Source organism: Lichenostomus cassidix, chromosome 7, assembly GCF_008360975.1.
Source record: "Lichenostomus cassidix isolate B80296 chromosome 7, HeHo_3.0, whole genome shotgun sequence".
NCBI lineage: Eukaryota > Metazoa > Chordata > Aves > Passeriformes > Meliphagidae > Lichenostomus > Lichenostomus cassidix.
The window spans coordinates 8773091-8799842 of NC_139488.1; the positions used below are offsets into that span (position 1 = coordinate 8773091).

At 38.2% G+C, this 26752-nt stretch overlaps 1 long non-coding RNA gene across 1 annotated transcript in view; it reads left to right on the forward strand.

Annotated features, from left to right (window-relative positions):
* The window catches only part of LOC146434482 (uncharacterized), a 37644-nt gene continuing 10892 nt past the window's right edge, over window positions 1–26752 (forward strand). Inside the window, exons 1-2 of the long non-coding RNA XR_014853402.1 lie at window positions 1–65; window positions 287–504. This is a non-coding gene — a long non-coding RNA (uncharacterized LOC146434482). The remainder of the gene's footprint in view (window positions 66–286; window positions 505–26752) is intronic.

A 26752-nucleotide genomic window follows, 5' to 3' on the forward strand; every position in this document is an offset into this window, starting at 1 on the left:
GGCACACAGCTGTTTCTTGGAGCCCAAGCTCTGGTTGGTGGCTGTGATGCTGAGCTGCTCCTGTGGTGAATGTCTGGGGCAGAGGTCTGGTTGTGAGGGGCTGCAGGCAGCCTTTGTGAGGGGCAGCTGTGGCCTGTCTAGAAAGGGTGAGAAAGCCTTGAGCTCTAGTGTGAGGGGGGAAGCTGAAAAAAGTGAAATTATAAAAGAGGTAGTGTGATTATTAAGGCTTGAGAAGAAGCAGGTGCTGCATTAAGAAATTTCTTCACGTTCCTCTCTTTCTTCCCAGGCTGTGGAGGGCTCTGTGACACAGCAGGTTGGTGCTCCCTGAGGGAGCTGTGTCCTATGGAGGAGTCTCCATAGGTGCTGGTGTATCCTGAAGAAGCTGTGTCCCATGGAGAAGAGCCCCTCAACAGGAGGTGTTTTATCCTGAAAAAGCTGTGTCCTATGGAGAGGAGCCTACTCTGTAGCAGGAGAGGATCCTGAGGAGCAAGGAGCTGCAGTGAGGTACTGCTGGGTTCTGCCTCTTATTCCAATACCGCTGCACCATTTGGGGAGGGAAAGGAGAGGCATGGAATTGAGCTTGGAAAGACAGGAATGGGGCGAAGTGTTTTATATCTTCTGTTTATTTTCTAATAAGTGAAACTAATTTTCTTTGAGTTGTGTGAGTTTAGCTCTGATGGTTACTAATAGCTAATCTCCCTGTCATTATTTATCCTCATGAGCTTTTTTAATCCTGTTTTTCCTGGGAAGGGAGGAGTGAGAGATCAGCTGGAGGGGTGTCTGGCAGCCAGCCAAGATCAACCCACCACTGCTATAGATAAAAATTAGTCAACTTGAAATTGTGGACTTCAGAGATATCTTTGCATCATCGGGCTCTTGTTCATTGCATTCGTTGTCCAGACTGAAAAGCCAGAGAGGCCTATTATTTCTGTTCCTGGTTTTCTGTAGATAAGAACCAATGGATTTAATGCCACTTAGTTACAGACAAGTGAGAATGTTGGAGGAAGTTTCTCAAAGTGAGAACCTTCTAACCTTCAGGATGTTTGTAGAATAATTTTGGTTTCTTGGAGCAATTATGACTGAAGAAAAGTATGGGATAAAACTTGTCCCTGCTGCTGCACAGGCTTCTGCATTTGCCTGCATGCTGGGAGTCTTCATGCAAAGTGAGATGGAAATAAATGAATGTGATAACTTCTCTCTTTGATGTTGCAGGCTGTATGCAAACCTTTTCCTGAGCTGATTAATCTAGTAATTCTGTGCAATTAATAAAACTGAAAAAAGAGTTGCCTGTTGCAAATGCACAAAACCCAAACAAACAAAAATTAGAACATGCAACTGAATCACTCCCTCAACTGAATGATGTGCTGACAGTGGGTTAGAGCTATAAATATAGAGACTGTCTAGAAGTGAATGACTGCTATTTTATGAGACATGATGTGTTCAGATCTAGTCACTTGTCCTGAATCCTGCATATTGATGTCTTGGATGTGTACAAGAGTGAAATGCAAATCTTTGTTGTCTTTACTAGACTTATTGCTACAGATTGATACTGGTAATGTTGGAGATGCAGAGAAAAAAAGCTTCCTTTAATATTGCAGGGTTTTTTATCAGGACCTCTCTGACTACAAATTACTTAAGGGTTGGTTTTTTATTTGGTAGAATGATATCCAGAATATTGTAGTAGGGACTTTGAGTCCTTCAAAACATCAAGATATCTTCAAACATTAAGTAGCAATATTTCCAAGACATTCTTCTAGCTAAATTAATCCATACTGTGCCTAATCAAAAACAGTGTGTTTACCTTTGGGTTTGCTTTTTTTTCTCCTGTGATATCTGTATATTAAAAAAGGAGGTTTGAGCTGTGGATCCAAAACCCCAGGAGAGGTGCAGGAGATGGGTATGGTCCTAAGAGCAAAACCTGAACCTAGGGAAGATGTTGCAATGCACAATTTAACACTGCCATCAAATGGCCAAATATATTTCTTGTTCTGCAATGGCATCTCATCTGGCTGTCTGTTATAAGCACTTCTTGTTCTAAACAGCCAAGTGGAATCACATAAAGCAAAACAACAATTGGTGTTTGTTTCCATCAAAGCCAATTCTGGCTTTCTGTTTTGGTGGAAAAGTAGGCCTGACTGTGGAGCCAGCTTTGGTGGGAGGGTCAGGTCTTAGGAGGTGCGCTGCTGGTGCCTACAGGGCAGAAGTAGTTTTACAGTAGGCTGTAAACATGGGATGAATGTGAGTCATTACTGACAGACATCACAGCCAGGTAAAATCTATTTGAGTGTGATCAAGTTTCTAGTTGATGGTACACACTAGTAAAGCAATTTCAATAAATAATGCATTAGAAGTACAATTTTTTTCATATTTATATTTATTGCTCTAAGCCAGAGATCTTTTGTAAAATTAACATGAACCCCTTCAGTTTATGCTGGTCTATATTTTATTTCTTTTATTGCATACAATGAGCCTTAACAACCCCTCAATATTGCTGTTAATTTAAATTCACTATAAAAAACAGTCTTTGAACTTCTTGTGGATGATTAGATCTCATGCTTTGTCCATCTTCTGTAACACTTATAATAACCTTATAGTCTTAAACTAAAACTATATTTAATATTGAAAATCCCCACTTAAATTTCCAACGCTGTGTTTCTTGCTGCTTTAATTCAGTTCTGAAGGGCCTCTTCCTGGGCAGATGCTCTTACCATCACAATTCCTTTTTTTATCTAGCCATAGAGAATTCTTTCACACAAAATTCATATAAATATAGTGTGGATATAGACTTTCTTCACTGCATTTCTCCAGCTGCTATAGAGCAGTATTTCCTAATCTTTGCTTTCAATATATAACTAAGGTTGAGGAAAAAATCCACCTGTTTCAGACCTGTCTGCCACATGGTTTTTATCAAAGATATAATGGTTTGTATTCAGCTATACTGAGTATTCCCATCTTTTTTAAAGTCAACTGTTTACACCCAGGAAACAGAATTACTTGGGTTTTGGTTTTGTTGGGTTTTTTTTGTTTGCTTTTGGTTTTTTTTTTGTTGATTTTGTTTGGCTGGTTTTTGTTTTGTATTTTTAATTGTTTGTGTTCTATATTCTATTTCATCCTCTTACCAGGTTGAAAGAAGTGGGCATCTGCCCAGTGTTTGATGTTATCTAGTGCATTTGGACTGAGTTTTATATTTATTAATGTAGCATCTGATCTTCTAGTTGTTTTCTGTTAGTGCCCAAGCTGTGAAGGACTTGTATTCAACATCTGTGTGTTTGGACATCTTTGTGTGTTTGTGCACAGGGCTGGTTTTGGTCTGAGTTCATTTTCTCTGCAGTAGCTACTCTGAGGCTGTGGTTTGGATTTGTGCTGGTAACAGTGGTGGTAACACAGGGATGTTTTGGTTATTGCTGAGCAATCTTTACAGAGTCAAAGCCTTTTCTGCTTTTCACCATCATCTGGCCACTGAGGAGGCTGGGGCTGCACAAGAAGTTTTGGGGAATACACAAAGATATCAGTGTGAGGAAACAACTGTCTAGCACTTTTAGTCCATGTAATGAAACTCCTTTGTTGCTGTAAGTTACAAGTCTTACTGACTCACCTCTTTCTTCCAGTTATTTTCAGTGCTAGTTCCTAAAGGATGTACTTTAGTTTGGGTGCCCCTACTCAACTAAACACTCCTAATTTAAATTAAAAAGTAGAAAATAGTGTGCAAGTATCTTGTTGCCCCTTTGCCTGTACTCTCTAATGGAAATAGACTCCAAATTTCATGTAGAAGTTGGTAGCAATTCCTCAGGTTTTTTAAGAAATCACATCAACCCACTTTAGCTGCTATGTATCTTTAGCTCCTGAGGTTTGGTTTTAAGTCATCACCTTGTACACTGCACGGAGCTCATGAGGAACTAAATTAATTAGCTTTGTCCATCTTTGTCCTTGTCATCTATTTATGAAAATGATGGCAGGTCCTCTGTGGAGCTAGAAAAGTGTAGATTAATCTGTGGGCTGAGACTGCCCAATACATTATAGTTCTGTCTTTAAGGTCTCTCTACTCCTGATTTACAATAATAAAACAAACCAAAAGTCATAGGAAAGTCTTCCTAATATTCCATAAAGGAGTGGTTAACTGGTTTTATCTTTATGATTTATATGCTGTTGAGGGAGTAACCTTTCCCTGTACATCCAGAATTTCTCCTCTGCCTGGACTAGAGTGCCCTTTGTTCAAATAGTGACTGTTCAGGTAATTCATTTTTACTTTGCACTCTTCTGACTACTAACAAGTGAAATGATCTCCAGGAATAATTACAATGAATAGTCCTGTCTCACTCATATTAGGTAAAACATGCTATGTCTTTAAAGCTACAATAGGCAAATCCCATCAATATAAAAGTGTCTCTGAAAGGCTGCTATATAGATGTCAAAGGGGCTGGGGAAAGCTCAGTGCAGCACTAGCACTGGCTAATTCAGAGAGAAGGGGACCAGATCCTCAGCTAGTCCAGGGTAGCCTAATTCCATGAAAATCAATAGTGCTGCTCCCCTCTTGTGTTAGCAGAGCACCTTGTATTTCCCCTTCTGTTTGGCGCACTTCAGTCTGACTGCCTCCTGAGCTATGAATGTGAGAAAAGAGACACTCTCCTTGCCCTGATGGAGTGAAGCCTCCTCCCCGAGGAGTTAAGTGCCTTTCAGGAGCTGGACCTTCAAACCCAAACAGTGCAGCACCTGAGCCCCGACTCAGCACACAGGGGGCTCATTTGTTGATAATGCTGCTCCATCGATTTAGTGGTGTTACAGGAGCTGAATTAGGCCCATTATGCCCTACTCAAGTGACGGAAGAAACTGCAGCTATAACTCAGATTTCCCTGAGCCATTCTAACTACTTAACTCGCTTGGCTTGCAGACACCTGTCTTCCTGCTCTCCCAGCGCGTTAGGAGTCGAGCAGCACATAAAGGTGCGATGCCGTTTTCTTCATAAATGGGAACTGCAGCTTGGATCTATATGGGGAGTACATATTATGTATCCAAGCATAGAGAAACACAACAGAGCACCCATGAGAGCTGAGAATGGCTTCAGAAAACAATCTATAAATCTCCGGTGTTATCTTTCTGACAGCCTCCTAATCTCTGCAGGTTGTTGTTAAGAGCTGCATTAAACTAGCCTGTCATTGATCCCAGCTCTCACTGCTTCTCCAAGAGATGCACTTCCTGTGATCAATTAGGAAAAGAGACAACAGCTTCTTAAAAGCATCTTTACAACAGGAACCTGCAATAACATATCTTCCCAAAATGTGTATCTCTGACATTTACATCAAGCTTTGTCAAAGTACAGCCAGTGTCTGCACCAGCAATATAATTCAGTCTTCTGAAATAAGTCAAAAGCTTGGGTTCCTCATGTTGAATCATCATTTTTGCCTTGGACTTTTCACCCCAAGTAGAAACAGTTATGTTAAGAGTGCTTGCAATTTCTTGCCATTTAATTAATTTTGAGTCAGGCTTAGATTAGCTCTGGGTAAGCGACTACCTTACTCTCAATGGTTTAGGGGGAAACAGACTTTGAACCTGCTTTCTTGTTAAAACTCCAAGAAGCAGCTGGTTTCTTGTCCTGATGGGGCACAGAAACTTAGTGTCAGCAAGAAAAATACTCAAAAATAAATTTTAAAAAGTACATGGCTATTAGCAATAGGAGCTTAGCTTTGGTGTATCAATTGCATTTCTGCTATGGAAATTGTGTTTCTGCGGACTTGTGCACTAGCTGGGAAAGGTAAGGTCATTTTTACCCCCATTCTGGCCAAGGTAAAATCCCTTTGTGTTGGTGAACTTAAGATAACTATCTTAAAGAGTTTATTGTCCAAATGTTAGAAAATTATCAGCTCCCTGGATTCTCTGCAGGAATTTTAATGTAGGGTAGACAAAAGTATGCGGAGAAGGACAAGTAATGCTGTATCCTGTTGCTTGGTATGGTGGCTTTTATAGTGAGCTATTTATTCCAGAATAACTTGTATCTCACATATCAGAACTAGGCCTTTATGTGCCACTCTTTCTGTACGTATTTTAAAAATGTTTTTAAGCTTAAAAATAAGAAGAGATTGGCCTTTAAACTACTATGCTTTTGTAATACTTGGAACAGTCTGCCACCTTAACAAGGGAATAGAGGGGAAGAGGAAGATAATGGTCTTTGGAATTTAGAATATATATTCTCTGTATTGCTGGACTACAGCAACATGGAGTAGCTCAGATTCTCCTGGACTGATTTTTCCTTTCACATCTTTGTAGCCACTGACATTCTGACAAAGAAAGCTGATTTTGTGTCTTAGCTTTCAGGAATTTTAAGATGAGATGTTCTAAAATTGCAGCAAAAGGATGGCTCTGTTTCCGCGTGCACTCGCAACACTCCATATAATTAGCAGGCTAAGCAGGAGAGCTGTATTTAGCTCACCAGCTCTTAAATGGAGTTACTTTCATTTGTTTACTGAATGTCTCTACCCACTAAAGGCTAATGAACTGGTAATGGATCTGTCAGAAATCGGAAAAGACAAATACCTCTAAATGTTGCTATTGTAGCCTAAGAATGTGGCTATTATTGCTCCTCCAAGTCATGATCTTCATAAGAAGGAAGGCGAAGCAGGAGATTTGGTATTCAGTGGGTGTACAGAAGCACAAGCATAATTTATGTTCTGATGGAGTGGAAGGGAGGAGAGTAGCAACCCTCAGGAAACAATAAAATAAGCAAGCATATTCTTCCTGCATATTTCAGTGATGACTTTCCCATCTTACAGCCCCCTGCTCCTGTGTAAAGTATATTAATCTTCCTAATTTTTATTTGTGCTAGCTGAGATGTTAAAGTCTGAATCAAAAGCAGTATCCTGCTGCAGTGACACAGAGAGAGTCTAAGGTCTGTAAAAGTGTTTGACAAGTGGGGAAGAGGCGCTCAAGAAGCAAAGGATTACTCTCCTAACATGAAGGTGTGCATTGGAAAAAGACCTGGGTTATGGGACTTCCAAGGGGCAAAGCCTAGGCCACCTTCTTTGTTCTGTGTTCTTGAGTTGGACTGAGGACAAAAAGACCTGGGTGTGCTTGTATCTAAGTTGTCAACAAACATAGCAGGATGTCTGATAACTTTCCCAGAGAGGGAAAAAACCACAAAACATTAAATTCATTGTGGCAAGTGATGGAGGAATACTTCATCACCACTCTGCACTCTGGCTACAGAGAGTGAGTGAAAGCCAGTTCCTTGGATGTGTACTTGAACAGAACTGATCCCAGAATTGCTGCAGGATGGAGAGCATAGCTTTTTGGGTCAAGCTATCCCTCTCACATTCCCTTTCTAAGGAACTTTAAATAAAAGGATCACTTGGAGCCTTTCTAATCAGTTACTGTCTTTGCTTATATTAACACACAGTCTTGTCCTACCAATTTCTGTGGGTGGTGCCTGCTTACAGAAAGCCTGGATTCAGCTCAGTGGGCAACCTTCAAGCTTTTCTGTATGTCAGAGTAAATTACACTTCACTGCTTGAAGTTCATCAGCTGAAACAAGGGGCCAGTCAGGTTATAAACTTTAGGTGTAATGGGGAAATGCAGTGTTTAGAGTAATGCTCAAATAATAAATTCAGGCTCATTTGAACAAAGAAATTTCTTTCTGAAGAATGTGAAGAAAGCACAGGGTCAACACTTGCCTGAAAATTATGCTCACTATGATTTGTAGTTTTGAGCATTTTTTTGTGAACTAAAATTCCATTATTCTAAATCTGCATTATTCAATTTATTACTCAGTCATAATATTCTCTGACTGAAAAACAACTAAGAAAGCTCTGGGCAGGCTGCCTTTGCAGTTGAGTAGATGCAATATTAAGTGCAATCACTGAGAGATCAAAGCTTTTATGCATAAGACTGCTATGTTAGTGCAAGCAGACCAGTGTTTATGTATTGAGAAAACAGCACTATTAATGCTTTAATAATAGAAAGAAATAATTTATGCCTTTCAAAAATAATTAAATTTCATAATATTTGCATATTGGAAGGCTTCTTCTGTCTGATTTTTAACACTCTTGACTTTGGGAGGAAAGTATGTAAATATGTAAAAACTTCTATGTAGTGCAGTTTTTGGTTTTGGGGTTTATTTCCCTGTAGTCTGTTGTTACTCCTATATCTAGCTTAATTTTCCTTCTTCAGTCTGCTCTGGTGGTGTTATTCTGCAGTTAAAATTTAATCAGAGGACCGTATTTATGACCTGTTACATTTTATCTGGTGTCATTTCATTCCCTGTGCCTCTGGAGGCTGGGACAGGTTCAGACTGTGCCTTGCGTCAGTTTGACTCTGGACAGGTGTGCAGGAAGCAGAAGCAGCTCCTGACTCTCAGCTCAGACCTTTCCCAAAAATCAGCCCTCCCCAGAATCAGCAGTTTCTTTGCCCTTGGCTAGCACAAGTAGTTTGAATTTGGAAATAATGCATGGCTACAGGAATAGACTGATTCCATCACTGATGCTGGTGTTTGCTGAAGCAAGAGCCCAGAGTTTCACCAGCAGCATTAATACTTATTCCTCCCCAACAGTAGATATTTCTATGACCATCTGAAGACAGGTTTCAGGTTCCTTATGTCTCTTCCAGGTAATATAGTCATGGGATGTAGATTAGCACAGCAGATTTTAGGGGCAGAGACAATTGTGGCCTAACTCTTTGCCAGTAAGAGGTAAATAACTTAACAGCTATTATAGTTTTATGTAATGAAAACCTAACAGTTTTTTGTTGTGGCCTGGTCATTAATACCAGTTAAAATCATGATTTACTCAAAAAGGGGTAGACTTACCTTCCTTCTGAGGAGTTGGGGAAAACCAACAAGCCAAAGGAAGTTTCTTTTCTGTTGAAATCAAGCTGTTATAAGGAGGGTCACTCTCAAAGAAGAACATAAGATTGAAAGAAAAGAATATGGTACTGCTAGGTTTACGCAAAGAGTTTCCAGAGAAAATTGGTGGCAGCACAAGAAAATCCTGTCTTTAGAGCCTACTTTAGAGTGGTATTTACTTTGTACCTCACAAAACAGCCCTGGGATTGGCATGTCAGTGTGTGTTCCTGCCAGGGACTACTCTGGAAGGGACTGGTAGCATTAAAAGAGAAGAAAGAATTCTTTTTAATAATGACTGAAGAATAATTGATGTTGTGTAATGTTTAAAGTATTTTGCTTGGAAGTGAGAGGATATATGTAGTATTAATAGTTTCTGTCCTCAGAATTCATTGCTGTGTTTTGATTTGCATTTATTCATCGAAAATGCAAGGCACTTCAAGATTGAGTTTACAAAAGTGTGTGTGTGTGATACAATCTGCATATGTTAGCAGAATAAAAAAATGGTTGTCTGGACTATGAAATTTTAGATATTTTCAGGAAAATATTGAGGAAGAAAGGGCTGCATTTTGCACTTGGACAAAGCTTAAGATATTACAGAAAGTGAATGTGTTATATAGATATTTCCTTATTTCAAAAGAGATTTTAATTTTTAATGACTCTTCAGTACTTTTAGTTAGTCATCTCTTGTCATGTTAGTTTTAATAATTTTTTTCTTTCTTTTTACCTTCACACATACCATGAATTTTTCATTTTTATGTACTAGGAAGAACAGATTTCTTGAGTCACTTAAAAGCCATAGAACTTTAGTTGGATCTTGCTCGAGTTCTTGGGGGGTTTTTTAGTGACAAATTAGCTATATTCTAATAAGTATTTTAAAGGCCAGTTCAAACAAGAAATTTAGCTGAGGTTCATAAAATAAAATTTAAAAGTGTCTCCATTACATCCCAGTTCAAAATGCTGCACTTTTGAAGATTTAATGTTGGACCATGAGGAGGTTTGATGTGCTAGATGGAGCCCTTGAGGGCCACCGAGCCCTTCCCACATGGCAGCACAGGAGGCTCCCCTCTGGCCATGAGGTCACAATGCCAGCAGAAATCAGCTGTGCAGCGTCATGATGAGTTATAACAAGCAGAATATCCATACCAGAGTGAACTCAGCTCTGTTTCCACTGATTTTATCGGTGCTGATTGCACCGCCAGGCGGGTGGAGAGGGACTGGGGGATTTAAGGAGCTCTGCGAGCGCATGCACTGTGAAGCTGTGTTCAATCTTAGGGTTCAAGCTGCACCAGCCTTCCACTCAGCATGGTTTCGTGAAAGCTCTGCAAGGCTCCAACAGCTGACACGTGCGAGAGGGAAATACCACTTTCTAGTTCTGACGGAACCAAGATAGCTAAAATTGTGAGAACAGATGTCACTGCACTTCCAAGGCTCCAGCGTGTTATGAGCGTTCTGGCATTTAAGAGCTGGAAAGAAAATTTAGCTGAGGTCAGCAAGGTCAATGCACATGGCAGTCAATCAAAAGCTGGCACTGGGAATGTATCTCACCGTGGCCATACACATTAATTAAAGAAGGATATGTTATGACAGAAACTACACATACATAATGACAGGTTGCACACACAGCATGAAATGACTGAAACCAAAATTAGGAAAGGAAGTGGAAACAGAAAAGCATTATAGAATCACAGATTTCAGTTGGGTGTTTAGTATATATCTCCAGGGCAGTATAGATTTTGACAGAATGGCAATACTAACAGAAGAAATCAATAGGTCTTGAAACCCTTTATTTGCAATACAAAGACTAGTTTTTCAACGTGGTGCTTAGCTTTAAAAGCTTTGTTAAACCAGAAATGTCTCTGTTTGCTATGTCTGTTTCCTCTTCTCATTAGGTCTTGGCAGTAGTATAGAAAAAATTCAGAATTTCTCTGAGATATAAATTCTTAGCGTAATTATGTTCTCAACAATCATATATTTTGTCACCTACCTAGGCCTAATAGCAGTAATGAAGTGTAAAAATTGAATCCCTCTAGCACTGAAGAAGTGTAGTTTAGAGTGATCAGAATAGCAAGCCTAAAACTAACTAAATAGTAAAAGTTGAGTAGTAGATATCCTTTGTGACTATGTAGAATATGCCCCCAGGTAAGACTTGGAAACTATGAAATAGCCCATTTAAGATGGCCCAACCCAGATAATTTTGTCTTTAATATTTGATGAATTGGAGGTTTTGTGCTTGTTCTTAGTCACCATCTCCTGCAATAAAAGGGGCTCTGAAGAAACCCATGTTCTAACACCCTTTCCTAACCTTCTTAAATGCAGGGGTAGCAAAGAGGAAAAAAATTCCAAGTTGTCTTCCTAAAATATTATCTGAATTTGGATATGCTGTAACAAATGATTGTGGAGGATTGGAAAATGGCATAGGTGGGAGCTGCCCAGAGATTATTCCAGTTTGTGCCAAGGGCTAAACAATCCCTGATTAGCTCCTGGATTAACTGGAGCTTCATAAAAGCATTGTACAATTAACTTTCCTCCCTGCTTGAGCTCTGCACGGGAGCTTTACAGCCAGAGCCAAGGATCTTACAAGGATAGAAAATGCTGTGATTAAAACCTCTTTCTTTCAAATAATAGGCAGGCATCAATTTCTGCTCAAACTGCTCCGTACATGAAAATCTGTCTTGCCAAAGCTGGAGGTGACTAATCACATGATGCTAGTTAATAATGAAAACATGTCCCAAACTTGCCTCAGACAGCTACCAATTTGTTTTTCAGAAACAAGTAATGTAATTTTCTCTAGAAATTCCTCTTTTCTATAAGCCTCTGTGATACTGGTGCTCAAGTGCCCATATTTCATCAGCATATGGAGCAGTAATAAACAGCTATGTTGTCTCCTCTTTTGGAGCTTGATTGCAAAAAGCCATTTTCTGTCAGGCACTGGGAATTTGTTTAAATATTGTGCTCTGCATCATTGTATCTTCCCAAGAAGCAGTTTAATTTTGTCTAAACATTTTAATTGCGATCCTAAGGGAAGGGAAGTCATTGCCCATATTAAACATGAATCCCATTATACTAAAGCGTTTATGTTTCTCAAAGGCTATTTATAGATGCTTTCCTAGTGCATGAAAATGTAAAACGCCAGAGCTGAACAATCATCTCCTGGCTCTGCTTGCCAGCCTGAACCTCGGTTTGTTTATTCCAGTGGTCAGGCAAGGCACATGAACAGGGATCCTTTCACATCACTGTGATATCCTGGAAACAATGGTGACTGGCTTGTGGAGTCAAGGCAGGTGCCTGGGAAAGGGCTGTGCTCAGCAAGGAGAGAAGTCAGCCTTGCAAATGTGCAAGGGAACAGTGTGTGGATGTAAGTCCCAGAGGGACAAAACCACACTGGAATTGAGTAAATGCTAGCTCTGCCACAAAACTGTAACAGAGAAGGGAAGACATGCTGCCATATTCTTGTCAACAGAGTGGTCCACATGTTCTTGAATGTGGAGCAGATTTCTTCACCTGCTTGATTCCAAATGCCTTGAACCAGTGTGAACCACTGGCCATACAGAACCTACCTGTGTCTGCAGTGTTCTTTGTCGATTTAGATGATTTCTCACTCATGGCAGCAATCATCTCTTCCTCCCCAGATGTGGCCAGGAAAAAATGGAGTACGAGAGTGTTTACTGCTAGTAACTTGTGTAGCACACTGATGTGGTTTACAGATGTAAATGTCTTTGCATTATGCACTAAATGGAACCCTGACATAGCTGTGGATGTGTTTGTAGCTTCTCACTTTTCAAGAGTTCACCAAGCCAGTGAAAGCCCAGCTTCATCTACAGGAAAAGGAAACTGGCAGCACTGTAATCAAGGAAATGTGGGATTTAACACTGAGTACAATTGCTGTTACCTTACAGATATGCCATCAGGAGAGATAGATTTTCTTCCAGATTTTCAGTGAATTTCATACTCCATGAGAACGAACGCAGTTTTTAACATTTAATAGAAAGTATCACCGGGTAACAGCATCGCACTCCTGGCAATACCAACAGCACAGAAACCCATTACTTGCCTGGAAGCTACTGAAAGTGCAGCTTAACTTCTGTCAAAGGCAAAACATCTAAGAAAGAGAAAGCTATTATATGTTTCTCAGTACTCAGCATAGTCTCATATGTTTTTGTGTTATTGACAAAAATGAGTTTTCCTTCAAAAAACATCTTCAATAAAGAAAATAAGGTTTCTGGGAAAACAACCTGATTTTATAAAAAATATTAGAATTCCTGGAAAACAATTTAATTTGGATTGAAAGGTTCATATAAAAATCTAAAAAATATAAATAGAAAATGTTTAATTGTTTTATTTTTCCCAAGAGATATTTCTTTTTTTAAACTACTATTTTTTTAAAATTTAATATTGAATAATAGTCACAGGAAAATTTCTCTTCCCTGAAAGAACTTCTCCCTGTCCCTAGTACATTGAGATTGGCTGTAAACATCTCACTGAGCCTAGCTGGCTGTAGACTGAAATTTCTTTCTGTCCATATATCATTACCTAGGAACAAACTGTAATAAAAATGAAAGCAGTAGAAAGTGTCAGTGAGAGCCAAGCTCTATCACCAGAACTTGCTCTTCTTTTCCCTTCCTTTCTCCTACTTGACAGTATTTAATAGACCACCTGACCCTGCTGACAACAAAACTGTGAAACTGCATTTTCTAATATCCACAGCATCACAGGGAGCATCCATTTCTAGGAACCCCTGAGTGCTGAGCTAATATTGCAGGCTTATTTGGTCCTACATAATTAGTTATAATGACAAAAAGGACTACCAGAACATAAAGTCTTTCCAGCAGGCACTGTCATTTCTGTGTGGTGTTTTATATTGTCTAGACTGTGGCTCTCCAGCTCCGATGGAACCTCAATTAATGTGCAACATAAAAGAGGGTGAAACATTCTGATTACTTGGAGCATGGAGAGAAGAAATGATGCTAGCAATGCATTTTAACCTATTAATCTTGCACATTTTTGAAATAACCTTGCAATAATTTTTTTCTTGTTTTTATCAGGAAATTAGCGTATTGCAAAGCTTACACAGCAAATTAAACAGGAAGAAGACAGGCATATATTGGTTTTAGTATGTTTGTAGCCCAAGTAACTGTATATGTCTCTGTGTGTATATTTGTGCATGTTCATGCATGCATGAATGATTTAGAGAGATGAATGCTAACAGGATGTGAAGTTGAAATGGAACGTTGTTACAAAGGACATATAACTAAGTGCTGTTAGTACTTAAAGCCATAGCTACATAGCATAATAATTGACAACAGGCAGAACTTAAGACCTTCAAGTGGTGTTAATCTTGTCCATTTCTTATGTAACTTTTTAGTTAAGATTATGGAAAATTTTTGTCACTGTCAACAAATGTGTAAGTTTTGTCATCTTGGGCCTGTCTAGAATCATTAATTTGCCAAGTTTAAGATCAAAAAGAGTCAGTCATTAATGACATCAGAAAATACCTGACTGCTACACTAGTATAAATGTCTGCAGTGAGTGGTCAGGAGGCAGTCAGATGCATTTCTTTTGGTTAGTACTATGTTTTTTTCATTTTTCATGCTAAAAGTTAGCTTGATTTGCAGAAAAGAGCTCTTGGAGAAAAACAGTAATGGAAGAGTGACTAAATGCCATATATGCACACCACAGGATAAATTATATCTACTCACAAGGAGCCGATACAATGTGCAGAAATCCAACATTCCTTTGTTATATTGGCTTTAAAACGGCATATTTAATTCCTTATGGATTCCAGTGGCCATGTAGCCTTCATCTGTGCCCAGTTCAGAGACATGGCTCAGTCAGGTTCTCTTTCCCATGCTAAATGCCAACAGAAGCAATGTTGAAGAGAAAATTGCCAGTTTCCATACAGACTGCTGGCCAAGAAGTACGTTTGCTTACAGGAGACACTCTGAGCTTGTACAGTTTTGAGTCAATGCTCTGACTAAAGAGGCTCTAAGGCTTCTCATTTCTCATTCCAATTCACACCTGAGAATTTAGAAGTAACAGCTGAACATGTTGCCAAATGTTCACTGAGTTTCTGCCTTTCTCTTTTTCCCCCCCATATTAATATTACAAAGCCTTTTGCATCTTGGATCTTTGGATATTTGATGGAATCACTATAATCCTGCATCTATATTGAGCAATTATATTAATGTGTCTTCACTGTAAGTTGCAAGTTAATACTTTGTCCTTTAGAAAAATCTTGCAAAAATTAAGGAAAAGGAGAGAACCTTTCTTTCTAAAGCTCTGCAAATTTGTACACATTTGTGGTTGTGATAGTGTGGTAATGTAGTGCTTATCACATACCCTTTGCTTTTCTCAGTTGTATTTTTGTGGTTGTTATAAGAATAGTCTAAAACTGTGCTGTCCCCTGCCTATTTCTCATTTTTATGGCAGAAACGAATGTCAGACTTGAGCAGTGACACAATGTTTTGACTTCTTTGAATATTATTTACCAGTGTAAATTTTGAGCAGTTCACATTTGGCTGGCACTTCTGTTCATACCCAGTGAAACCTGCTCTGTGCTAAGATCAAAGAGAATCATTATTCTGATTCACTGAGCATAAGGAGTCATAAAGATATTCTTATAACACTGTGGCAAGGACAAAAAAAATAGCTTGGCACTAAACCACATATAGGGTTGTGGTTATAACATAATGGCAGATGATGAAAATTAAATCCGTTCCTAGAACATGACTGTAAAGATTTATCTAACTGCAGTCTGTAACAGGTAATTTGCTTGCTCTCATTTGGCAGTGGAACCCACAATGTGCAGAGCCAGGCAGAAGGGTGGGCTATGTCTCAGGGTAACTTGCAGAAGTTTAGCTGCTGTGTCACTCTTAAACCTTTGCACCACAGATACTCCTCTCTTTTCCAGTTAACAGCAAACCCTGAGGTGTGTAGATTTAAAGACCAGTAAAAGTCATTGGCATACCTTAATATTGGGGTGGTCCTGACATTTAAAATTAAGAAACTTTTTCTAGGCACTTTTTCTAAATCGTCTTTATATTTTAATAGGGAAAGTTTCCTTTTTACTGTTTTCTTGAGAAAACAGTAATTTAGAAATATGCATGTGACTTATATAAAACTTTGCTAAAATCCTTAACATTGCAATTCTGCATTTGTTTGTCGATTCTTATTAAAAAAGTGCAGAGGAGAGTTACTTCCTTTAACTCAAGTACCTGTGGTAGCTGACTGTAGCCTGTAAAAAGCAAATGTGCCTCAGGTCACACTGTCAATGGGGACAGTACCAGTTGATTTTCTTCTTCCCTGGTGGATTTTCAGAGGAATAGCCCAGGGAGATATTATTGCAGCTCGATGAGTTGAGCCAGGACAGAGGTGAAAAAGCAAGCTATGTGAGAGACAGGAACTGCTTTTTTGGTGGCAGATTATTTTCTCATTCAAATGCACTTATTCTTAGCTATGGTCATCCTGAATTCACATTGTCCTGAGCCATGTCAGACTTGATCCAGGGAAGTATAGTTTCAGCAAAAATCACAGTTTGAGGAGAAAATAGGATTTTGCATTTGGAACATGGAAGCCAGTACATTGTCTAGGAAATGGGCCTCTGGGGGCTCAACCTATCATCACTGAAGTGTGAAGTTCTAATTGTATTGCTTTTCATAATGTATCTGCTACATAAATATTATTCAATACCTGCAAATTTGCACTAGTGGGAAATGGAGAGGTTATAATGCAGGGAAGATTTATGCCAGCTAGATGCTGGGCTGTCATGATTAAAAATTTTCCACCCATTATGTGAATCCTATTGATCATTGCAGGAAGCAGAAAATTGTGCTGTTCATTGATTTTGCGTGGCTGCAGAATGCATTAGGCCTGATGCATTTGATGGCTAGGCAGGTTTTCAAAGGAAGCTCAGTTAAGCTAATCTTAGTTCAGAGGAATATGCACAATGGAATAAGAACCCTTGTAATTGCAAGAGCAAATAGAAGAGTCAGAGGACTATATTATGAGCTATATCAGCATAAGAATTAGACATGAGCCGTCCCAAGAGACAACAGTAAAACGCATCAAGGCTTTGATGCTGTTTTTCATGAACATAGCAATTACTGGATGAATTGGGTTTTAGTTTCTCACCCATCAGCCAAGATAGTGAACAAAAAGCAATTAGTTCTTCCACCTCCTTAGCAAAGGGGGGTTATTGGGTTCTCATCGACTCCTTAAAATAACATGGTGAAGAAATGAGTTTGAATCCAAAAGTAGAGCAGGAAGGGTACAAGGGAAAAGGGGCGAGAAAATGAAAGCAAATTTGCAGGCAGAGGGAATTTTACCTTTGGAATTTGGTTCTACTGATTTGGTCCTTATTATATCTCTCTTTTTATTAGCTTATGATAATGCTTGGTGTCATCTCTGTATCACAAGCTGCATTTCCTGTGAACAAAGCCTTTGAGCAAATTTAATCCCCAAAATAAATTCTGTCAGTATCTAATGCAGGGATTAATTCCAATCTTAGAAATAAAGAGAAGAAAAGATTATTTTGCATCCCAGCTGGATGCTGTCTTACTGGCATGTTAATACAATGTAAAGAGTTCCATCTCTGTGATAAAGGAAATATTAGAATTGCATGTATCTTTGGGTAGTACATTAGCTGTTCCAGAAAGTCCAAGACATACAGATCATTAAATATCTGAATCACTCTAATAGTGGCACCTAAGCTACTTGGATCCTACAAAACTTTTAAAGGGTACATATCTTCAAGGATAAGAACATGTTTAGTCCAGATTTTTGTCATTTTCTTGCTGGTTCCAGTAATTTTATCAAGAAAAACGTGTTCTGAAATTACTACATATAGAGTATGTAAATGCTACTTTTATATTAAAAAAATGCCACCAATGATACCAGTATTTTAAAATGTAATGTATAACTCTGTGTTTGCTCAAATAATATCTTGGATTAGGTGAAAAAAGCCCACATGGGTATTATCACATTCTCACTGGTTTATGTCTTACAATATCAGATTTTCAAAACAGAGTTTCTGTAACAATGACAAATTTAAAGGCGCAGCTGTCTCAGCTTTCACATATCATTAGGTGAACAATAATTGTATTTGACCTTCCCTGCATAGACCAGTAACAAGTGAGGTTGGAGAGTTCTGTTTTTTGTATTTATTTGTGATTAGTAACCCTGAGGGGGAAATAGAAAGTTTTGGTCTTTGTACTGCGAAGATGCTATAACTGTAAGCATGAGTGTGACCTCTTTATATAAAATGAAACTGAACATATGTATATGGTCATCATGAAAATATAAGGAAACTTTTCACTCTTTTTCTCCTCCATTAAATACTGAGATAATGAGTACTTAATTTTGCCAGCAGACCAAGAAAATTTCAGTTAAAGTTTACCTGTGTGTAAGTCCTATGATATTTGCAGAGTAACTCCTAAGTAAGTCCTGCAAAGATGTATCCCACATTATGAAGCTTTGGAGAACTGAAATTCTAATCTGTAATGATGAAGCAAAGCCCTGTACAGTAGTTTAGTTATTCTGCTTTCTAAATATATCTGTGTCTAGGGGATTAAAGCAACAGCAACAAAAACAGTGTTGTAACATAAAACATCAGGATTTGAAAGAATGGGAAATGACATAAGGAGCAACAATCACAGCTCTGCACTGAGATCTTTAGCTGTGCAACCCAGAGGATAGATTTGCTCTTGTCTGGAAACCAGCCCAGCTCGATTTAAAAGACCAGGTTCAGGAATTACTCAGACACAGCGTGTCTGACTAGACTGGAGCAATTGAAATATTTGCCCACACAGTTGCTTATCAGACAATGTATTCATCTTTTGACAGACCTTTCATCAATATTGTTTAACAATTGTTTACTCCTAGAACATCCAATTACCAATTAAATGCTATTAAAAGCATTGCATCACTTTTCACTGATTTAATTCTGCTGTTTCCTCAGGAAGATGTCATGGACCACAGGCTTTAACTTTTTCCAGCAGGCAAATCTAAACTGCAATTCTGTGCTGTGCATCAAACTTCATGGTTATAAATAATGAGGGGTGACAAATAAGCGCATCCAGAAACCTAGGGGTAAAACCAAAAATACTGCTGATAGATAAACCACCTGCTAGCTTGAGGTTCTCCACTGCAAACCAGGGGGTTTCCTCTCTTATTCTGCACAGTATTTCATGGTGGCAGCCTCTGAGATTTTAGGCCTGTAAAAGCCAATGTACTGCCCATATTCCCTGTATTCACAGTAGTTGTCAAAAATCATTGCAAGGCAATTATGATAAGTACTGAGACAGAGGAAAGAAAATTAGATAAAATGCAAATGAAGGGAGATGATTCTGAAGCTGTGGGGTGTGATCTCAGTGACCTCCTGTGGGGCTGTGAAGAGGCACAGCAATGAGTTATACAGTCTTGCTCTGTTAGTTTTTGCCATAGGATTTATTTTGCTGACTCCTTAAGGTTCAGTTCGTAGAAATTAGTTCATAGGTCACTTGATTCCTACTCTGGTGGGCATATAGGAAATTTGGGAGGTGCAGGGGGAGAAGCAGCTCTAAAACTAGAAATTAACATTTTCATTTTGTGTTGCTAAATACAAAGAATTTTTGTTCATGTGAACACTCTGAATGGGAGCTGTCAAACATCATGGCCAAGTCAGTAATGGGCTTAAAACACTGTGGCTGTCAACAAAAAGAAGTAAAAAATATAAGACTTGGCTTTTAAACCACATCACAGGGATATCTTATAGTTTACCTAAAACTGAAGGCTTCTTCTGCCACAGAGTCAGGCTCATCTACAAAGTGTGTCCTGCATTCCATCTGGAAATTAATAGCTCTTCATAAAGGAATGATGTTTTGGATGAAAAGCCAAACAAAGGTCAATATTGTTTTCAAGAGGAATAAAGTACTAGCTTGTTATTTTGTTTTGGTTTTTTTTTTTTTAATGTTTTCGGGGGTTTTTTTACAGGAATTTATGAACAAGAAAGAGAACCAGATTCAGAATGCCATGGTTTCAAGGGCCATCTGTCTCTCAGTATCAGTAGTTTTGGGTTAGGCTTGAAGTACCTGCAGTGGGCAAGTAGAGCTATGTCCCAGAAAAGCACAAGTGGTTGTACAAAAGAGTGAAAAATTCAGCTAGAGGAAAATAAAGATTTTTTAAAGAGCTATGTAGAATCCATTTAAGGGTCCAAAGTCATGGTCATTATTATAGTTCACAAAATTTGGGTAGTGTTACAGTGTCCAGTCACCACTAATAGGATGTCTCATGTGAGTCTTCCAGCAGGGAGGGAATCTTACTGGTTTGTCTGGGACAGAGAGGTGAAGCAGCAAACATTATCACTATGATGGGAAAAGAAAGTTTAGCATAGTTAAAACTGAAATGAACCATTTCAGTCCTTATCACAGGATTTGTTCTCTGGGCACTGAGGTGCTCCACTCCCCTTGGCTGAGATGATTTCTCACTGTGCCAGGAGAAAATCCATGTGTTTCTGCAGTGCCGGTGAAAACCCTAACACAATTTTTTTGACAAATTTTTTTCAATATAGCTTTCCCCTTTTCTTTCCTAAAATCTCATCTCTCTCCTGCCACCCTGCTGTCCCCCATCCCATTGCCCAGAGATTTGTTAGCTGTATCTAATACATCTATTCAGAGCACGCACCAAGGTGCAGCTGGTGGGGCTTTTAGTGGATGAAAGAATGAAAAGCCTTTTGGCAGAGTCCCTGAAACAGAGGTAGGATGAATTGTTGAGGAATCCCAAATGACTCGAGTGTTAAAACAGCTCATATCCATTTCTGTGACTTTCCTGTCTGTTCACATCTATAATCTGTGGTGTTTTCTGTCCTCCAGATTTGCATCCTGGGTGCATTCTCTAATTTTAGAAATGTCTTTTGCTCACCAAAAATTCTTTCTTATAAGATTCCTGAAGTTTTTAGTGATGTATGTTCACTTTTCTTCCAAATATCATGGTCCATCACAGTGTTTTAAAGTATTGCTCATTTGGACAGCTACATCCCAATAAGCACTAAAAAGCAGGGTATCATATTCTTCATGGCAGGTCATGCCTGGGATTTATGCATCATTTGTGTCCCAAATAACTTTGATCATTCCACAAACTGTCCTATTAAATGTTTGCTATTTAATGATACAGATAAAAGACAAATTTTCACATCTGAAACTGGCTCCCCCTCCTTTTTGATGGAAATTTAGGTTGTTTTTCAATTTCCATTAGATCTCCTTTTTAATTATAAACCATGGTTTCTTTTATTTCAGACTGCTAAATGCAGTGGAACAAAACTGATTTCAGAGAATTAAGTTCTATTTAGATTCATTTTAATTTTATTACCACTTTGCCCATAGGGTTTGCCTTCTCTGTGTGTGTGTGTTTGGTAAGAGAAAACTATTTTTTAAAAACACAATATTATAAAAAATATATAATAGAAAACAGGAAAAGCTGCATGAATGGGTAGGTGGGAGATGGAAATAAGTAGATATCAGTTGCTAGAGATGGTAAAATTAGGTGCTAGCTGTTTGCTTATTCCAAAATGAGGTAAGCTATCAACTGATGAAAGTTGAGCATGAATTCCATGCCATATCCTCTCTAACGTGTGTCCATCTGGCTCGTTATAAATCTGCTCTGGCAAATGTGCCCCCAGTGCTCCGGGGAGTGTCATGCTCCATGCTCCACCTCTTCCTTTCTACATGCTCCCTTCCCTGGGCAGCATTATTTACCTGAGCAAATGGCTTTGGGCTGTCCTGGCCAGCTCATCCCTGGCTGTGCCTTGGCAGGAGCTGCCTCTTCACCTCAGGGAAATGTGAGAACATCCCAGGGGCTGATTGACCTTGAGTTTCCCATGGCTCTTCACTGAAGGTTTGAACTACTGCATTTGACCTTAGTTGCTTTAGAGCATTTAAAAATGAACTAAGGTTTAATACCTGCTTTTGTCCTTTTCCGAAGTGCAGCCACCATGAACTGCTTAATTAACTCATTAGGGCCCTAAGCCAAGCAGGTATCTCAGCCAACCATGCCTTTAAGACCCATTGTGAAAGGGCTGGAACTATCCAAGCCTAAACCCACAACATGTTCTTTTTGGTGCTTGAAAACCTCCAGCAACGTAAAGTAAGAATTAAAGTGTGTTTGAAGAGAATTTGACAGACTATTTTTCTTTATTTAAAAAATACACACAGTTCTCAATTTCCTTGCAAAAATAATCAGTGCTGCAGTTCCTTCTTGTTTTTATTAGGAATTATTTGTAGCCTTCTAACCCTATGTTCCATAATTTACTTTAAGATTTCAGGTTGCTTCTATTTACCTTGTTATCCAGATTCCTTCCACTTAAGCAGAAGCAATATTAAAGGTACCAGCAAATGTTGTGGAGCTCTATTACTTCTCTTGTGTTTTGCTGTAAAAACTTTATTTGAAGTATAGGTTTTTACTGTTCTGTTGTTTTACTGTTTACTGGTTTACTTTCTTATTAGTGAGTGGTAATTAAATTGGAAAGTGGCAGCAAGAAGCAGTACTCACAATAGAAAGTTCTCCTTTGAAAGAAGGTTTTGTAGTATTTTCTGAGAAAAGAACATAACAAGCAGCCAGACAGGGAAGCAGACCTCTTATCTGAATGTAACATATAAAACCAATAAGTAAAATGTAGAAACCAAAATAAACAGTACATTGGAAATCACATCCTCCTTTATCTTGATGGTACAAAAAGGAAGTTAGGAGTATGCTTTGCTTATGCTGGGAATTTTCTTGCAATTGTTAACAGTTTTATTAGTTGCTTCTGTGCCCTATACCGTGTGGAAATTTTTGGGAGATAATTGCTTTTTAAATTACAAATTCTGTGGAATAAATCTGCTCTTTTGTGCAAGTGAGCTCCAATGGATTAGAAGAATGCAGGAAGAGTAAAAGGTGTTGACTGGAGAACAAAACCCCCATTATGTTTCCCATCAAGGAAAAAGTGAGATTCCATAATGTTCTACTGTTCCATTTTTTTGCTCTTAAAGAGGAAAAAAATACTCTATGCTTCCTTTCAATAATTGTTAAACATTCTCTTGCCTATCCCCGAAGAATAAAAATATTTAATCTCCAGTTTGAGACTCAAATAAAAGTATTTCATTTCAAGAATTTAGATTAGTTTTAGTTCTTTTATTTTCCAGGGTTTTGTTACCATATAAACCAATATTTTCCTGTGAAAATATACATTTTTTTCAACCAACAGGAAGATATCTTCCAACAAGTTTAGGTTCTTCCACTATAAACTGACTTCCCTGTAATCTACACATCAGCCTAACCTGTTCATGCTGTGAAATGCAAGAACTGGGGAAAAAAAATAAAGAAAAAATAGAGGGAATAATGTGTTTTATTTCTTTTATATAGTGACTGTATGGGAAGATAAATGCAGATCTTTTTCCATGAGCAACAGGTAGCCAGAAGCTATTTCTTAATTTTTTTTTTCTCTAGTTCAGTTATTTCAGAAGCCAAAATTCACGAGGTACATGTAAATGTTTGAGCTTATTATCTGACTGAGCACATCTGAAGGGTTCTCTCCCTTTTCTCAAACAACTTCCAGACCATTTTCTCTGTTTCCAGTAATGTTCTCAACATGCAGCATTTGAAGTTAGAGACATCAACAGATAAAATGGCAAATTGGAAGGGCCGTAGGAAGGGTCTTGCAGCCCTGTAATAATTTCACCATTTTAGTGTAACAAGTCTTTCAATAGCAATAAAGAATTACTTCATTTTGGTGATAAATCCCTGGCACAGCATGCCTGCATCTAGTTGAACCAGGTAGTTTTACAGACTGAGTGGAAATTTCAGATGGCAATTAAAACCATGTAAAAATTACATGCACTAAGAAGCCAATCTAGTTTTATCACCTTTCAAGGGCTTGCAAGACATATTCCTTCCTCTCATTTTTTTTCTCATGCTCTGTTTTTGTTTTTCATTCTCTGTGAACAAATAAAGCATTACCTGCTCCATGAACAGAGGGTATCAAAAGTATTTTAAAAGGAACACAGCACTATCTATTTCTTTCCATTCACTGGAAAATTTAGAGCCAAGTTTTGAGACATGGGGAAAAATAGTAAGATATTGAAAGTCATCCAGCTTGGGGTGAAGAATGTGGGAGGAAGGGGGTTAATAGATGAAGCACTGCAGCTGCACTTTGGAGATCAGTAATCGTGAAGGGAAAATCCCTGCATCATCACAACCAAATTTAGATAAATTTTCTTTTCAGATTATAAAGGTTCATCGTTGACCTGTTCTTCCTTTGCATTATTTGTGCAGCTGCTTGTGTTCCTATTAGTGGTTATGAGTATTTACAGCCTATCTACCTGATTTAACAACATGTTTTATAAAATTACCTGCACATAAATCTTGCAGAATAGGCCAAATTTCAGAACGTGTTTTTAAAAAATATCAACTCTATTATATGGTGATTATCACATTGACTATATAAAATAATTTTTTAGTGATTAAACTGTTCAGATTAATTTTACCCTCTGCTTGATTGCTGTATGGGTAACTGTAATTAACCTCTGCTGATGTTAATTATGTACAAAGTGGGATCTTGGAGCTGCTGACCATGCAATTTTTTAAACAGCTCAGGAGGTGATATGGATTGCACAGTGTTTATATGCACTCTTTCAACTTATGGTACAATGTGAAGTCAAAGTGGAAAGAGTTGTGATTTGAAAAAACAACATGCAGAATTTGTTTGCTTGGTGAAGTCATTGAAGTTCATTTATCTTGGAGCCAAAATGAGTGCAGGTGTCACCAAGATACATCCGTAAGGGTCCCGCTGTGAAAAACTTCTCTGTAAAAGTTGATCAAGCCGAATTAAAAGTGATTAAATTCCTCAAAAGACTCCTTTCACGAAGGCCCAGTTCCACTAGGAGCCTGAACACAGAATAGGAACACCATTCTGTGTACTCCCTCTGCACTGATTTTGCAGGTCCTGGCAGGAGCCTCATGAAATACAGAAGGGGAAGGACACAGGTACAATCTCATTCATGTGGTAAAAGTGTTGGTATTTCAGTAGAAAACTGCCCAGGGACTTATCCTATGTAAAGCTGAAATTTTGTGGGTCAGTTTACAAGATTTTTAGGAAAAATTCTCACTCCATTACCCTACAGAGGATTAACTTCTGTTTTATGCAGAGACCAAACCAGTTTATCAGTCCACAGTTCCTCCAAGCTGCAAGCAATGCTAGAATTAGAATTGCAAATAATTCTACAAACAGACTAAAGCAATTAGATTGAAGCAGCCCATTTTCTGTTAAAATTAAGAAAGCTTAACTGTTTAAAATGCCTGTTTAAATATATGTCAAAACAAAACATCAAGTCTGTGATTTGTTTGTAAACAAGTACAGCTCAGAACCCAGGACAAGCTCTCCAGGATCAATCTCTATCAGGAGAAGGACTGGAGCCTGTGGGGCCTCTGAAAATATCTAGTCTTTGATAATCACTTTATGGAAATATGGTCCTTATCTTCCTAGGTCTGCTCCAGTTTTGTTGGATAGGAGGAATAGCCAGGAGTAAAAATGTTGTTTGTGATGCTGGTCTTGTGCTGAGTTCTTACAGTCGTCATGGCCATTTAGATTTGTAGAGTTCCTTGGTGCAATCAAACATCTCCAGAATTAGTCCCTCGCTAAATGTGCATTTTCTTGCTATTGAAAATATCAAGTGAGAACTTGATAGTTTGGAGTTCTTTGCATACTGACTAAATTGCTTCACTAGCAGCAGAAAAATAAAACATCAATGCTTTATTAATATCACTTCTTCATATTACCAAATTTTATTTCACCGAGAGTTTATTGTGAGTTGGAATTAAAATGCCCAATACCATAGCAGGATTAACTCAATATAAGAATAAAACTTATTCAGATAACTATATGTTTGATTTTTAAAAAATATTTTAAAGTACTTGTGAAGAAACAGTTTGAAAATTCTATTTGTGCCAACAACATGTTCCCTTAGATGAACTAGAATTCAGCACATCTTTGAGGCTAATAAAAAGTTATTTTTCTTTAAGCTAATCACTCCTACATAACTGCAGTGTGTGAGCATAATAGTGTTCCAAAGCAGAGTCATTATGAGTGTCACAACAAAAGAGTTGGGCATTGAAAAGTACAAAAATATCACACGCTAAAACTAGTGAAAGTTTTTTCCTTAGTTTTCCCTCTATAAGCCTCACCAGCAAGCACAAAGTTTTCCTACAGCTGTTTTACTCAGTCTTGTACTGTGCCTCAGATGTTTTCCTGTTGTTTGCAAACAATTCCACCTAGTAACACATGGTGGATAGTTGGACTTTTAATTTAAATTACCATAAGTAATCCTGCTATGTGTTTTCTTAATCATTGTAGAGAATATCACTACTATCATACTATTCTTCTACAAATATTATCTGTGAGTTATTTCTCTTTGCGGCACAGAAGTTGAATAGAACTTTTGCAGACTTTTTTTCCCTGCATAACAAAACTAAAACATGGACTTTATTTCAAAGCACACAGGTGAAATTTTCATCTAGACTTTATTACTTACAGCACTCAAAATATTCTTTTGCTGATACTTGACAAAGATAATCTTCTGTATTTTTCCCCAATATTCCAGTAAAGTATTGAGAAGATTTATTTCTAGTACTACTTCTTCATTTATAAAATCTTCTATAGGCAGTTGTCTGTGGTTCTCTTCAAGTTAATCTAATCAAATACAAGCTGTTCACCATCAATTTCTCAGCTGCTCACATTCTATTCCCCTTTTCTTATTCTTACCTTATCATTCCTTACATAATCTCCCATTCATTACAGAGAAGCCACTTATCTGACTCTTGACTAGCCCATGCCATCAGCCTCCTGTATTGCTGGATTCCCATTAAAACAACCTTCCTGCTTCTTCTGCAACGCTTCTCATACCTGCAGGGAGTTATCCACAA